The following is a 12,722-nucleotide window of genomic DNA, read 5'->3' on the forward strand; positions in this document are numbered from 1 at the left end:
TGATTATGACATCATAATGCAAAAAAGAAATAAACAAAAGCTTACGGCACCTGAGGTTCCTAGTTGGTCTCCCATAGGGAAAAAAGTGGTCTGATTATGACATCATAATGCAAAAAAGAAAGAAACAAAAGCTTACGGCACCTGAGGTTCCTAGTTGGTCTCCCATACAAGTACTAACCAGGACCAAGTCTGGATGGCTTCCGAGATCTGATGAGATCAGGCATTTTCAGACTGGTATGGCCGTAAGTGAAATTAAGAGAATGCGATCTCGCTAATGTTGGTAGAATATCAAACTCTGGTTGCGACAAAAGACAAGACGCTTCTGGATAGGGAAAAAGTGGTCTGATTATGACATCATAATGCAAAAAAGAAATAAACAAAAGCTTACGGCACCTGAGGTTCCTAGTTGGTCTCCCATAGGGAAAAAAGTGGTCTGATTATGACATCATAATGCAAAAAAGAAAGAAACAGAAGCTTACAGCACCTGAGGTTCCTAGTTGGTCTCCCATACAAGTACTAACCAGGCCCAAGTCTGGATGGCTTCCGAGATCTGACGAGATCAGGCATTTTCAGACTGGTATGGCCGTAAGTGAAATTAAGAGAATGCGATCTCGTTACTGTTGGTAGAATATCAAACTCTGGTTGCGACAAAAGAAAAGATGCTTCTGGATAGGGAAAAAAGTGGTCTGATTATGACATCATATTGCAAAAAAGAAATAAACAAAAGCTTGCGGCACCTGAGGTTCCTCGTTGGTCTCCCATACAAGTACTAACCAGACCCGAGTCTGGATGGCTTCCGAGATCTGACGAGATCAGGCATTTTCAGACTGGTATGGCCATAAGTGAAATTAAGAGAATGCGATCTCGCTAATGTTGGTAGAATATCAAACTCTGGTTGCGACAAAAGACAAGATGCTTCTGGATAGGGAAAAAAGTGGTCTGATTATGACATCATAATGCAAAAAAGAAATAAACAAAAGCTTACGGCACCTGAGGTTCCTAGTTGGTCTCCCATACAAGTACTAACCAGGCCTGAGTCTGGATGGCTTCTGAGATCTGACGAGATCAGGCATTTTCAGACTGGTATGGCCGTAAATGAAATTAAGAGAATGCGATCTCGCTAATGTTGGTAGAATATCGAACTCTGGTTGCGACAAAAGACAAGACGCTTCTGGATAGGGAAAAAAGTGGTCTGATTATGACATCATAGTGCAAAAAAGAAATAAACAAAAGCTTACGGCACCTGAGGTTCCTAGTTGGTCTCCCATACAAGTACTAACCAGGCCAGAGTCTGGATGGCTACCGAGATCTGACGAGATCAGGCATTTTCAGACTGGTATGGCCGTAAGTGAAATTAAGAGAATGCGATCTCGCTAATGTTGGTAGAATATCAAACTCTGGTTGCGACAAAAGACAAGACGCTTCTGGATAGGGAAAAAAGTGGTCTGATTATGACATCATAATGCAAAAAAGAAATAAACAAAAACTTACAGCACCTGAGGTTCCTAGTTGGTCTCCCATACAAGTACTAACCAGGCCCGAGTCTGGATGGCTTCCGAGATCTGACGAGATCAGGCATTTTCAGACTGGTATGGCCGTAAGTGAAATTAAGAGAATGCAATCTCGCTAATGTTGGTAGAATATCAAACTCTGGTTGCGACAAAAGACAAGACGCTTCTGGATAGGGAAAAAAGTGGTCTGATTATGACATCATAGTGCAAAAAAGAAATAAACAAAAGCTTACGGCACCTGAGGTTCCTAGTTGGTCTCCCATACAAGTACTAACCAGGCCAGAGTCTGGATGGCTACCGAGATCTGACGATATCAGGCATTTTCAGACTGGTATGGCCGTAAGTTAAATTAAGAGAATGCGATCTCGCTAATGTTGGTAGAATATCAAACTCTGGTTGCGACAAAAGACAAGACGCTTCTGGATAGGGAAAAAAGTGGTCTGATTATGACATCATAATGCAAAAAAGAAATAAACAAAAGCTTACGGCACCTGAGGTTCCTAGTTGGTCTCCCATACAAGTACTAACCAGGACCGAGTCTGGATGGCTTCCGAGATCTGACGAGATCAGGCATTTTCAGACTGGTATGGCCGTAAAAGAAATTAAGTGAATGCGATCTCGCTAATGTTGGTAGAATATCAAACTCTGGTTGCGACAAAAGACAAGACGCTTCTGGATAGGGAAAAAAGTGGTCTGATTATGACATCATAATGCAAAAAAGAAATAAACAAAAGCTTACGGCACCTGAGGTTCCTAGTTGGTCTCCCATAGGGAAAAAAGTGGTCTGATTATGACATCAGAATGCAAAAAAGAAATAAACAAAAGCTTACGGCACCTGAGGTTCCTAGTTGGTCTCCCATACAAGTACTAACCAGGCCCGAGTCTGGATGGCTTCCGAGATCTGGCATTTTCAGACTGGTATGGCCGTAAGTGAAATTAAGAGAATGCGATCTCGCTAATGTTGGTAGAATATCAAACTCTGGTTACGACAAAAGACAAGACGCTTCTGGATAGGGAAAAAAGTGGTCTGATTATGACATCATAATGCAAAAAAGAAATAAACAAAAGCTTACGGCACCTGAGGTTCCTAGTTGGTCTCCCATACAAGTACTAACCAGGCCCGAGTCTGGATGGCTTCCGAGATCTGACGAGATCAGGCATTTTCAGACTGGTATGGACGTAAGTGAAATTAAGAGAATGCGATCTCGTTAATGTTGGTAGAATATCAAACTCTGGTTGCGACAAAAGACAAGATGCTTCTGGATAGGGAAAAAAGTGGTCTGATTATGACATCATAATGCAAAAAAGAAATAAACAAAAGCTTACGGCACCTGAGGTTCCTAGTTGGTCTCCCATACAAGTACTAACCAGGCCCGAGTCTGGATGGCTTCCGAGATCTGACGAGATCAGGCATTTTCAGACTGGTATGGCCGTAAGTGAAATTAAGAGAATGCGATCTCGCTAATGTTGGTAGAATATCAAACTCTGGTTGCGACAAAAGACAAGACGCTTCTGGATAGGGAAAAAAGTGGTCTGATTATGACATCATAATGCAAAAAAGAAATAAACAAAAGCTTACGGCACCTGAGGTTCCTAGTTGGTCTCCCATACAAGTACTAACCAGGACCGAGTCTGGATGGCTTCCGAGATCTGACGAGATCAGGCATTTTCAGACTGGTATGGCCGTAAGGGAAATTAAGAGAATGCGATCTCGCTAATGTTGGTAGAATATCAAACTCTGGTTGCGACAAAAGAAAAGACGCTTCTGGATAGGGAAAAAAGTGGTCTGATTATGACATCAGAATGCAAAAAAGAAATAAACAAAAGCTTACGGCACCTGAGGTTCCTAGTTGGTCTCCCATACAAGTACTAACCAGGCCCGAGTCTGGATGGCTTCCGAGATCTGGCATTTTCAGACTGGTATGGCCGTAAGTGAAATTAAGAGAATGCGATCTCGCTAATGTTGGTAGAATATCAAACTCTGGTTACGACAAAAGACAAGACGCTTCTGGATAGGGAAAAAAGTGGTCTGATTATGACATCATAATGCAAAAAAGAAATAAACAAAAGCTTACGGCACCTGAGGTTCCTAGTTGGTCTCCCATAGGGAAAAAAGTGGTCTGATTATGACATCAGAATGCAAAAAAGAAATAAACAAAAGCTTACGGCACCTGAGGTTCCTAGTTGGTCTCCCATACAAGTACTAACCAGGCCCGAGTCTGGATGGCTTCCGAGATCTGGCATTTTCAGACTGGTATGGCCGTAAGTGAAATTAAGAGAATGCGATCTCGCTAATGTTGGTAGAATATCAAACTCTGGTTGCGACAAAAGACGAGACGCTTCTGGATAGGGAAAAAAGTGGTCTGATTATGACATCATAATGCAAAAAAGAAATAAACAAAAGCTTACGGCACCTGAGGTTCCTAGTTGGTCTCCCATACAAGTACTAACCAGGACCGAGTCTGGATGGCTTCCGAGATCTGACGAGATCAGGCATTTTCAGACTGGTATGGCCGTAAGAGAAATTAAGAGAATGCGATCTCGCGAAAGTTGGTAGAATATCAAACTCTGGTTGCGACAAAAGAAAAGACGCTTCTGGATAGGGAAAAAAGTGGTCTGATTATGACATCATAATGCAAAAAAGAAATAAACAAAAGCTTACGGCACCTGAGGTTCCTAGTTGGTCTCCCATAGGGAAAAAAGTGGTCTGATTATGACATCAGAATGCAAAAAAGAAATAAACAAAAGCTTACGGCACCTGAGGTTCCTAGTTGGTCTCCCATACAAGTACTAACCAGGCCCGAGTCTGGATGGCTTCCGAGATCTGGCATTTTCAGACTGGTATGGCCGTAAGTGAAATTAAGAGAATGCGATCTCGCTAATGTTGGTAGAATATCAAACTCTGGTTACGACAAAAGACAAGACGCTTCTGGATAGGGAAAAAAGTGGTCTGATTATGACATCATAATGCAAAAAAGAAATAAACAAAAGCTTACGGCACCTGAGGTTCCTAGTTGGTCTCCCATACAAGTACTAACCAGGACCGAGTCTGGATGGCTTCCGAGATCTGACGAGATCAGGCATTTTCAGACTGGTATGGCCGTAAGGGAAATTAAGAGAATGCGATCTCGCTAATGTTGGTAGAATATCAAACTCTGGTTGCGACAAAAGACAAGACGCTTCTGGATAGGGAAAAAAGTGGTCTGATTATGACATCATAATGCAAAAAAGAAATAAACAAAAGCTTACGGCACCTGATTTTCCTAGTTGGTCTCCCATAGGGAAAAAAGTGGTCTGATTATGACATCAGAATGCAAAAAAGAAATAAACAAAAGCTTACGGCACCTGAGGTTCCTAGTTGGTCTCCCATACAAGTACTAATCAGGCCCGAGTCTGGATGGCTTCCGAGATCTGGCATTTTCAGACTGGTATGGCCGTAAGTGAAATTAAGAGAATGCGATCTCGCTAATGTTGGTAGAATATCAAACTCTGGTTACGACAAAAGACAAGACGCTTCTGGATAGGGAAAAAAGTGGTCTGATTATGACATCATAATGCAAAAAAGAAATAAACAAAAGCTTACGGCACCTGAGGTTCCTAGTTGGTCTCCCATAGGGAAAAAAGTGGTCTGATTATGACATCATAATGCAAAAAAGAAATAAAGAAAAGCTTACGGCACCTGAGGTTCCTAGTTGGTCTCCCATACAAGTACTAACCAGGCCCGAGTCTGGATGGCTTCTGAGATCTGACGAGATCAGGCATTTTCAGACTGGTATGGACGTAAGTGAAATTAAGAGAATGCGATCTCGTTAATGTTGGTAGAATATCAAACTCTGGTTGCGACAAAAGACAAGATGCTTCTGGATAGGGAAAAAAGTGGTCTGATTATGACATCATAATGCAAAAAATAAATAAACAAAAGCTTACGGCACCTGAGGTTCCTAGTTGGTCTCCCATACAAGTACTAACCAGGCCCGAGTCTGGATGGCTTCCGAGATCTGACGAGATCAGGCATTTTCAGACTGGTATGGCCGTAAGCGAAATTAAGAGAATGCGATCTCGCTAATGTTGGTAGAATATCAAACTCTGGTTGCGACAAAAGACAAGACGCTTCTGGATAGGGAAAAAAGTGGTCTGATTATGACATCATAATGCAAAAAAGAAATAAACAAAAGCTTACGGCACCTGAGGTTCCTAGTTGGTCTCCCATACAAGTACTAACCAGGCCCGAGTCTGGATGGCTTCCGAGATCTGACGAGATCAGCCATTTTCAGACTGGTATGGCCATAAGTGAAATTAAGAGAATGTGATCTCGCTAATGTTGGTAGAATATCAAACTCTGGTTGCGACAAAAGACAAGACGCTTCTGGATAGGGAAAAAAGTGGTCTGATTATGACATCATAATGCAAAAAAGAAATAAACAAAAGCTTACGGCACCTGAGGTTCCTAGTTGGTCTCCCATAGGGAAAAAAGTGGTCTGATTATGACATCATAACGCAAAAAAGAAATAAACAAAAGCTTACGGCACCTGAGGTTCCTAGTTGGTCTCCCATACAAGTACTAACCAGGCCCGAGTCTGGATGGCTTCCGAGATCTGGCATTTTCAGACTGGTATGGCCGTAAGTGAAATTAAGAGAATGCGATCTCGCTAATGTTGGTAGAATATCAAACTCTGGTTACGACAAAAGACAAGACGCTTCTGGATAGGGAAAAAAGTGGTCTGATTATGACATCATAATGCAAAAAAGAAATAAACTAAAGCTCACGGCACCTGAGGTTCCTAGTTGGTCTCCCAGACAAGTACTAACCAGGCCCGAGCCTGGATGGCTTCCGAGATCTGACGAGATCAGGCATTTTCAGACTGGTATGGCCGTAAGTGAAATTAAGAGAATGCAATCTCGCTAATGTTGGTAGAATATCAAACTCTGGTTGCGACAAAAGACAAGACGCTTCTGGATAGGGAAAAAAATGGTCTGATTATGACATCATAATGCAAAAAAGAAATAAACAAAAGCTCACGGCACCTGAGGTTCCTAGTTGGTCTCCCATACAAGTACTAACCAGGCCTGAGTCTGGATGGCTTCCGAGATCTGACAAGATCAGGCATTTTCAGACTGGTATGGCCGTAAGTGAAATTAAGAGAATGCGATCTCGCTAATGTTGGTACAATATCAAACTCTGGTTGCGACAAAAGACAAGACGCTTCTGGATAGGGAAAAAAGTGGTCTGATTATGACATCATAATGCAAAAAAGAAATAAACAAAAGCTTACGGCACCTGAGGTTCCTAGTTGGTCTCCCATAGGGAAAAAAGTGGTCTGATTATGACATCATAATGCAAAAAAGAAAGAAACAAAAGCTTACGGAACCTGAGGTTCCTAGTTGGTCTCCCATACAAGTACTAACCAGGACCAAGTCTGGATGGCTTCCGAGATCTGATGAGATCAGGCATTTTCAGACTGGTATGGCCGTAAGTGAAATTAAGAGAATGCGATCTCGCTAATGTTGGTAGAATATCAAACTCTGGTTGCGACAAAAGACAAGACGCTTCTGGATAGGGAAAAAGTGGTCTGATTATGACATCATAATGCAAAAAAGAAATAAACAAAAGCTTACGGCACCTGAGGTTCCTAGTTGGTCTCCCATAGGGAAAAAAGTGGTCTGATTATGACATCATAATGCAAAAAAGAAAGAAACAGAAGCTTACGGCACCTGAGGTTCCTAGTTGGTCTCCCATACAAGTACTAACCAGGCCCAAGTCTGGATGGCTTCCGAGATCTGACGAGATCAGGCATTTTCAGACTGGTATGGCCGTAAGTGAAATTAAGAGAATGCGATCTCGTTACTGTTGGTAGAATATCAAACTCTGGTTGCGACAAAAGACAAGATGCTTCTGGATAGGGAAAAAAGTGGTCTGATTATGACATCATATTGCAAAAAAGAAATAAACAAAAGCTTGCGGCACCTGAGGTTCCTCGTTGGTCTCCCATACAAGTACTAACCAGACCCGAGTCTGGATGGCTTCCGAGATCTGACGAGATCAGGCATTTTCAGACTGGTATGGCCATAAGTGAAATTAAGAGAATGCGATCTCGCTAATGTTGGTAGAATATCAAACTCTGGTTGCGACAAAAGACAAGATGCTTCTGGATAGGGAAAAAAGTGGTCTGATTATGACATCATAATGCAAAAAAGAAATAAACAAAAGCTTACGGCACCTGAGGTTCCTAGTTGGTCTCCCATACAAGTACTAACCAGGCCTGAGTCTGGATGGCTTCCGAGATCTGACGAGATCAGGCATTTTCAGACTGGTATGGCCGTAAATGAAATTAAGAGAATGCGATCTCGCTAATGTTGGTAGAATATCGAACTCTGGTTGCGACAAAAGACAAGACGCTTCTGGATAGGGAAAAAAGTGGTCTGATTATGACATCATAGTGCAAAAAAGAAATAAACAAAAGCTTACGGCACGTGAGGTTCCTAGTTGGTCTCCCATACAAGTACTAACCAGGCCCGAGTCTGGATGGCTTCCGAGATCTGATGAGATCAGGCATTTTCAGACTGGTATGGCCGTAAGTGAAATTAAGAGAATGCGATCTCGCTAATGTTGGTAGAATATCAAACTCTGGTTGCGACAAAAGACAAGACGCTTCTGGATAGGGAAAAAAGTGGTCTGATTATGACATCATAGTGCAAAAAAGAAATAAACAAAAGCTTACGGCACCTGAGGTTCCTAGTTGGTCTCCCATACAAGTACTAACCAGGCCAGAGTCTGGATGGCTACCGAGATCTGACGATATCAGGCATTTTCAGACTGGTATGGCCGTAAGTTAAATTAAGAGAATGCGATCTCGCTAATGTTGGTAGAATATCAAACTCTGGTTGCGACAAAAGACAAGACGCTTCTGGATAGGGAAAAAAGTGGTCTGATTATGACATCATAATGCAAAAAAGAAATAAACAAAAGCTTACGGCACCTGAGGTTCCTAGTTGGTCTCCCATACAAGTACTAACCAGGACCGAGTCTGGATGGCTTCCGAGATCTGACGAGATCAGGCATTTTCAGACTGGTATGGCCGTAAAAGAAATTAAGTGAATGCGATCTCGCTAATGTTGGTAGAATATCAAACTCTGGTTGCGACAAAAGACAAGACGCTTCTGGATAGGGAAAAAAGTGGTCTGATTATAACATCATAATGCAAAAAAGAAATAAACAAAAGCTTACGGCACCTGAGGTTCCTAGTTGGTCTCCCATAGGGAAAAAAGTGGTCTGATTATGACATCAGAATGCAAAAAAGAAATAAACAAAAGCTTACGGCACCTGAGGTTCCTAGTTGGTCTCCCATACAAGTACTAACCAGGCCCGAGTCTGGATGGCTTCCGAGATCTGGCATTTTCAGACTGGTATGGCCGTAAGTGAAATTAAGAGAATGCGATCTCGCTAATGTTGGTAGAATATCAAACTCTGGTTACGACAAAAGACAAGACGCTTCTGGATAGGGAAAAAAGTGGTCTGATTATGACATCATAATGCAAAAAAGAAATAAACAAAAGCTTACGGCACCTGAGGTTCCTAGTTGGTCTCCCATACAAGTACTAACCAGGCCCGAGTCTGGATGGCTTCCGAGATCTGACGAGATCAGGCATTTTCAGACTGGTATGGACGTAAGTGAAATTAAGAGAATGCGATCTCGTTAATGTTGGTAGAATATCAAACTCTGGTTGCGACAAAAGACAAGATGCTTCTGGATAGGGAAAAAAGTGGTCTGATTATGACATCATAATGCAAAAAAGAAATAAACAAAAGCTTACTTCACCTGAGGTTCCTAGTTGGTCTCCCATACAAGTACTAACCAGACCCGAGTCTGGATGGCTTCCGAGATCTGACGAGATCAGGCATTTTCAGACTGGTATGGCCATAAGTGAAATTAAGAGAATGCGATCTCGCTAATGTTGGTAGAATATCAAACTCTGGTTGCGACAAAAGACAAGATGCTTCTGGATAGGGAAAAAAGTGGTCTGATTATGACATCATAATGCAAAAAAGAAATAAACAAAAGCTTACGGCACCTGAGGTTCCTAGTTGGTCTCCCATACAAGTACTAACCAGGCCTGAGTCTGGATGGCTTCCGAGATCTGACGAGATCAGGCATTTTCAGACTGGTATGGCCGTAAATGAAATTAAGAGAATGCGATCTCGCTAATGTTGGTAGAATATCGAACTCTGGTTGCGACAAAAGACAAGACGCTTCTGGATAGGGAAAAAAGTGGTCTGATTATGACATCATAATGCAAAAAAGAAATAAACAAAAGCTTACGGCACCTGAGGTTCCTAGTTGGTCTCCCATACAAGTACTAACCAGGACCGAGTCTGGATGGCTTCCGAGATCTGACGAGATCAGGCATTTTCAGACTGGTATGGCCGTAAGGGAAATTAAGAGAATGCGATCTCGCTAATGTTGGTAGAATATCAAACTCTGGTTGCGACAAAAGAAAAGACGCTTCTGGATAGGGAAAAAAGTGGTCTGATTATGACATCATAATGCAAAAAAGAAATAAACAAAAGCTTACGGCACCTGAGGTTCCTAGTTGGTCTCCCATAGGGAAAAAAGTGGTCTGATTATGACATCAGAATGCAAAAAAGAAATAAACAAAAGCTTACGGCACCTGAGGTTCCTAGTTGGTCTCCCATACAAGTACTAACCAGGCCCGAGTCTGGATGGCTTCCGAGATCTGGCATTTTCAGACTGGTATGGCCGTAAGTGAAATTAAGAGAATGCGATCTCGCTAATGTTGGTAGAATATCAAACTCTGGTTACGACAAAAGACAAGACGCTTCTGGATAGGGAAAAAAGTGGTCTGATTATGACATCATAATGCAAAAAAGAAATAAACAAAAGCTTACGGCACCTGAGGTTCCTAGTTGGTCTCCCATAGGGAAAAAAGTGGTCTGATTATGACATCATAATGCAAAAAAGAAATGAACAAAAGCTTACGGCACCTGAGGTTCCTAGTTGGTCTCCCATACAAGTACTAACCAGGCCCGAGTCTGGATGGCTTCCGAGATCTGACGAGATCAGGCATTTTCAGACTGGTATGGACGTAAGTGAAATTAAGAGAATGCGATCTCGTTAATGTTGGTAGAATATCAAACTCTGGTTGCGACAAAAGACAAGATGCTTCTGGATAGGGAAAAAAGTGGTCTGATTATGACATCATAATGCAAAAAAGAAATAAACAAAAGCTTACGGCACCTGAGGTTCCTAGTTGGTCTCCCATACAAGTACTAACCAGGCCCGAGTCTGGATGGCTTCCGAGATCTGACGAGATCAGGCATTTTCAGACTGGTATGGCCGTAAGCGAAATTAAGAGAATGCGATCTCGCTAATGTTGGTAGAATATCAAACTCTGGTTGCGACAAAAGACAAGACGCTTCTGGATAGGGAAAAAAGTGGTCTGATTATGACATCATAATGCAAAAAAGAAATAAACAAAAGCTTACGGCACCTGAGGTTCCTAGTTGGTCTCCCATACAAGTACTAACCAGGTCCGAGTCTGGATGGCTTCCGAGATCTGACGAGATCAGACATTTTCAGACTGGTATGGCCGTAAGTGAAATTAAGAGAATGCGATCTCGCTAATGTTGGTAGAATATCAAACTCTGGTTGCGACAAAAGACAAGACGCTTCTGGATAGGGAAAAAAGTGGTCTGATTATGACATAATAATGCAAAAAAGAAATAAACAAAAGCTTACGGCACCTGAGGTTCCTAGTTGGTCTCCCATAGGGAAAAAAGTGGTCTGATTATGACATCATAATGCAAAAAAGAAATAAACAAAAGCTTACGGCACCTGAGGTTCCTAGTTGGTCTCCCATACAAGTACTAACCAGGCCCAAGTCTGGATGGCTTCCGAGATCTGACGAGATCAGGCATTTTCAGACTGGTATGACCGTAAGGTAAATTAAGAGAATGCGATCTCGCTAATGTTGGTAGAATATCAAACTCTGGTTGCGACAAAAGACAAGACGCTTCTGGATAGGGAAAAAAGTGGTCTGATTATGACATCATAATGCAAAAAAGAAATAAACAAAAGCTTACGGCACCTGAGGTTCCTAGTTGGTCTCCCATATTGAAAAAAGTGGTCTGATTATGACATCATAATGCAAAAAAGAAATAAACAAAAGCTTACGGCACCTGAGGTTCCTAGTTGGTCTCCCATACAAGTACTAACCAGGCCCGAGTCTGGATGGCTTCCGAGATCTGGCATTTTCAGACTGGTATGGCTGTAAGTAAAATTAAGAAAATGCGATCTCGCTAATGTTGGTAGAATATCAAACTCTGGTTGCGACAAAAGACAAGACGCTTCTGGATAGGGAAAAAAGTGGTCTGATTATGGCATCATAATGCAAAAAAGAAATAAACAAAAGCTTACGGCACCTGAGGTTCCTAGTTGGTCTCCCATACAAGTACTAACCAGGCCCGACTCTGGATGGCTTCCGAGACCTGACGAGATCAGGCATTTTCAGACTGGTATGGCCGCAAGTGAAATTAAGAGAATGCGATCTCGCTAATGTTGGTAGAATATCAAACTCTGGTTGCGACAAAAGACAAGACGCTTCTGGATAGGGAAAAAAGTGGTCTGATTATGACATCATAATGCAAAAAAGAAATAAACAAAAGCTTACGGCACCTGAGGTTCCTAGTTGGTCTCCCATGCAAGTACTAACCAGGCCCAAGTCTGGATGGCTTCCGAGATCTGACGAGATCAGGCATTTTCAGACTGGTATGGCCGTAAGTGAAATTAAGAGAAACATAGAAACATAGAAACATAGAAACATAGAAACATAGAATGTGACGGCAGATAAGAACCATTCGGCCCATCTAGTCTGCCCAGTTTTCTAAATACTTTCATTAGTCCCTGGCCTTATCTTATAGTTAGGATAGCCTTATGCCTATCCCACGCATGCTTAAACTCCCTTACTGTGTTAACCTCTACCACTTCAGCTGGAAGGCTATTCCATGCATCCACTACCCTCTCAGTAAAGTAATACTTCCTGGTATTATTTTTAAACCTTTGTCCCTCTAATTTAAGACTATGTCCTCTTGTTGTGGTAGTTTTTCTTCTTTTAAATATAGTCTCCTCCTTTACTGTGTTGATTCCCTTTATGTATTTAAATGTTTCTATCATATCCCCCCTGTCTCGTCTTTCC

At 42.0% G+C, this 12,722-nt stretch overlaps 36 pseudogenes; all 36 read right to left on the reverse strand.

The window, feature by feature from the left end:
• Positions 1-129: 129 nt before the first annotated feature.
• LOC134594926 (5S ribosomal RNA) lies at positions 130-248 on the reverse strand (annotated as a pseudogene).
• Positions 249-472: 224 nt separating this feature from the next.
• LOC134589447 (5S ribosomal RNA) lies at positions 473-591 on the reverse strand (annotated as a pseudogene).
• A 134-nt stretch (positions 592-725) lies between these two features.
• Positions 726-844, reverse strand: LOC134588719 (5S ribosomal RNA; annotated as a pseudogene).
• Positions 845-978: 134 nt separating this feature from the next.
• On the reverse strand, positions 979-1,097 carry LOC134596392 (5S ribosomal RNA; annotated as a pseudogene).
• Positions 1,098-1,231: 134 nt separating this feature from the next.
• Positions 1,232-1,350, reverse strand: LOC134598139 (5S ribosomal RNA; annotated as a pseudogene).
• Positions 1,351-1,484: 134 nt separating this feature from the next.
• LOC134594998 (5S ribosomal RNA) lies at positions 1,485-1,603 on the reverse strand (annotated as a pseudogene).
• A 134-nt stretch (positions 1,604-1,737) lies between these two features.
• On the reverse strand, positions 1,738-1,856 carry LOC134589035 (5S ribosomal RNA; annotated as a pseudogene).
• A 134-nt stretch (positions 1,857-1,990) lies between these two features.
• LOC134597070 (5S ribosomal RNA) lies at positions 1,991-2,109 on the reverse strand (annotated as a pseudogene).
• Positions 2,110-2,577: 468 nt separating this feature from the next.
• LOC134596616 (5S ribosomal RNA) lies at positions 2,578-2,696 on the reverse strand (annotated as a pseudogene).
• A 134-nt stretch (positions 2,697-2,830) lies between these two features.
• Positions 2,831-2,949, reverse strand: LOC134593989 (5S ribosomal RNA; annotated as a pseudogene).
• Positions 2,950-3,083: 134 nt separating this feature from the next.
• LOC134596986 (5S ribosomal RNA) lies at positions 3,084-3,202 on the reverse strand (annotated as a pseudogene).
• A 711-nt stretch (positions 3,203-3,913) lies between these two features.
• LOC134596160 (5S ribosomal RNA) lies at positions 3,914-4,032 on the reverse strand (annotated as a pseudogene).
• A 468-nt stretch (positions 4,033-4,500) lies between these two features.
• On the reverse strand, positions 4,501-4,619 carry LOC134596987 (5S ribosomal RNA; annotated as a pseudogene).
• A 225-nt stretch (positions 4,620-4,844) lies between these two features.
• LOC134589352 (5S ribosomal RNA) lies at positions 4,845-4,953 on the reverse strand (annotated as a pseudogene).
• Positions 4,954-5,178: 225 nt separating this feature from the next.
• Positions 5,179-5,297, reverse strand: LOC134595370 (5S ribosomal RNA; annotated as a pseudogene).
• A 134-nt stretch (positions 5,298-5,431) lies between these two features.
• Positions 5,432-5,550, reverse strand: LOC134592155 (5S ribosomal RNA; annotated as a pseudogene).
• Positions 5,551-5,684: 134 nt separating this feature from the next.
• On the reverse strand, positions 5,685-5,803 carry LOC134597563 (5S ribosomal RNA; annotated as a pseudogene).
• Positions 5,804-6,271: 468 nt separating this feature from the next.
• Positions 6,272-6,390, reverse strand: LOC134596928 (5S ribosomal RNA; annotated as a pseudogene).
• Positions 6,391-6,524: 134 nt separating this feature from the next.
• On the reverse strand, positions 6,525-6,643 carry LOC134588447 (5S ribosomal RNA; annotated as a pseudogene).
• Positions 6,644-6,868: 225 nt separating this feature from the next.
• On the reverse strand, positions 6,869-6,987 carry LOC134597650 (5S ribosomal RNA; annotated as a pseudogene).
• A 224-nt stretch (positions 6,988-7,211) lies between these two features.
• On the reverse strand, positions 7,212-7,330 carry LOC134587821 (5S ribosomal RNA; annotated as a pseudogene).
• A 134-nt stretch (positions 7,331-7,464) lies between these two features.
• Positions 7,465-7,583, reverse strand: LOC134588720 (5S ribosomal RNA; annotated as a pseudogene).
• Positions 7,584-7,717: 134 nt separating this feature from the next.
• On the reverse strand, positions 7,718-7,836 carry LOC134597488 (5S ribosomal RNA; annotated as a pseudogene).
• A 134-nt stretch (positions 7,837-7,970) lies between these two features.
• Positions 7,971-8,089, reverse strand: LOC134596588 (5S ribosomal RNA; annotated as a pseudogene).
• Positions 8,090-8,223: 134 nt separating this feature from the next.
• LOC134589038 (5S ribosomal RNA) lies at positions 8,224-8,342 on the reverse strand (annotated as a pseudogene).
• A 134-nt stretch (positions 8,343-8,476) lies between these two features.
• On the reverse strand, positions 8,477-8,595 carry LOC134597071 (5S ribosomal RNA; annotated as a pseudogene).
• Positions 8,596-9,063: 468 nt separating this feature from the next.
• Positions 9,064-9,182, reverse strand: LOC134596617 (5S ribosomal RNA; annotated as a pseudogene).
• Positions 9,183-9,316: 134 nt separating this feature from the next.
• Positions 9,317-9,435, reverse strand: LOC134589078 (5S ribosomal RNA; annotated as a pseudogene).
• Positions 9,436-9,569: 134 nt separating this feature from the next.
• Positions 9,570-9,688, reverse strand: LOC134597489 (5S ribosomal RNA; annotated as a pseudogene).
• Positions 9,689-9,822: 134 nt separating this feature from the next.
• Positions 9,823-9,941, reverse strand: LOC134596988 (5S ribosomal RNA; annotated as a pseudogene).
• Positions 9,942-10,500: 559 nt separating this feature from the next.
• Positions 10,501-10,619, reverse strand: LOC134596618 (5S ribosomal RNA; annotated as a pseudogene).
• A 134-nt stretch (positions 10,620-10,753) lies between these two features.
• Positions 10,754-10,872, reverse strand: LOC134592273 (5S ribosomal RNA; annotated as a pseudogene).
• A 134-nt stretch (positions 10,873-11,006) lies between these two features.
• LOC134597341 (5S ribosomal RNA) lies at positions 11,007-11,125 on the reverse strand (annotated as a pseudogene).
• Positions 11,126-11,350: 225 nt separating this feature from the next.
• Positions 11,351-11,469, reverse strand: LOC134594666 (5S ribosomal RNA; annotated as a pseudogene).
• A 468-nt stretch (positions 11,470-11,937) lies between these two features.
• On the reverse strand, positions 11,938-12,056 carry LOC134588551 (5S ribosomal RNA; annotated as a pseudogene).
• A 134-nt stretch (positions 12,057-12,190) lies between these two features.
• LOC134588102 (5S ribosomal RNA) lies at positions 12,191-12,309 on the reverse strand (annotated as a pseudogene).
• Positions 12,310-12,722: the final 413 nt, after the last annotated feature.

This window comes from Pelobates fuscus, chromosome 2 (genome assembly GCF_036172605.1).
Source record: "Pelobates fuscus isolate aPelFus1 chromosome 2, aPelFus1.pri, whole genome shotgun sequence".
Lineage (NCBI taxonomy): Eukaryota > Metazoa > Chordata > Amphibia > Anura > Pelobatidae > Pelobates > Pelobates fuscus.